The sequence below is a fragment of the Penaeus monodon genome, chromosome 23, assembly GCF_015228065.2.
Source record: "Penaeus monodon isolate SGIC_2016 chromosome 23, NSTDA_Pmon_1, whole genome shotgun sequence".
Taxonomy (NCBI): Eukaryota; Metazoa; Arthropoda; class Malacostraca; order Decapoda; family Penaeidae; genus Penaeus; species Penaeus monodon.
In genome coordinates this window covers 20,404,889-20,405,146 of record NC_051408.1, presented here as the reverse complement: position 1 = coordinate 20,405,146, position 258 = coordinate 20,404,889, and the positions used below count along the sequence as shown (strand labels likewise).

Genomic DNA, 258 nt, shown 5'->3' with positions numbered 1-258 from the left:
GCCTCCCCCATTCCTATCTTCTTCTCACCTGCAGTTCTATCAGATTTCACTTTGTTTTGTACAAACCTGTCTTGTAATTTCCTTTGATAGAGTGTATGTGCTGTTGCCATAATACACCAGGCACTATTCAGAGCTGTGCTTTCTCACCTCGGCCAATTCTGTTGTTCTTTCTTATCAATTCTTGACCATCTTCACCTACAAAGGTTGAAAGAGAAATGAGCCAGTGCATAGATAGGTAAAATTAAGTTTGAAGAGAAT

At 39.5% G+C, this 258-nt stretch overlaps 1 protein-coding gene across 3 annotated transcripts in view; it reads right to left on the bottom strand.

Annotated features, from left to right (window-relative positions):
* LOC119587882 (hexosaminidase D-like) overlaps positions 1 to 258 on the bottom strand; it is a 29,841-nt gene that overhangs the window by 5,186 nt on the left and 24,397 nt on the right. For 2 of the 3 annotated variants that reach the window (XM_037936588.1, XM_037936589.1), the window contains exon 2: positions 67 to 195. The gene's annotated coding sequence lies outside the window, so the exon portion shown is untranslated. The remainder of the gene's footprint in view (positions 1 to 66; positions 196 to 258) is intronic. The other variant, XM_037936590.1, reaches the window with a different exon arrangement.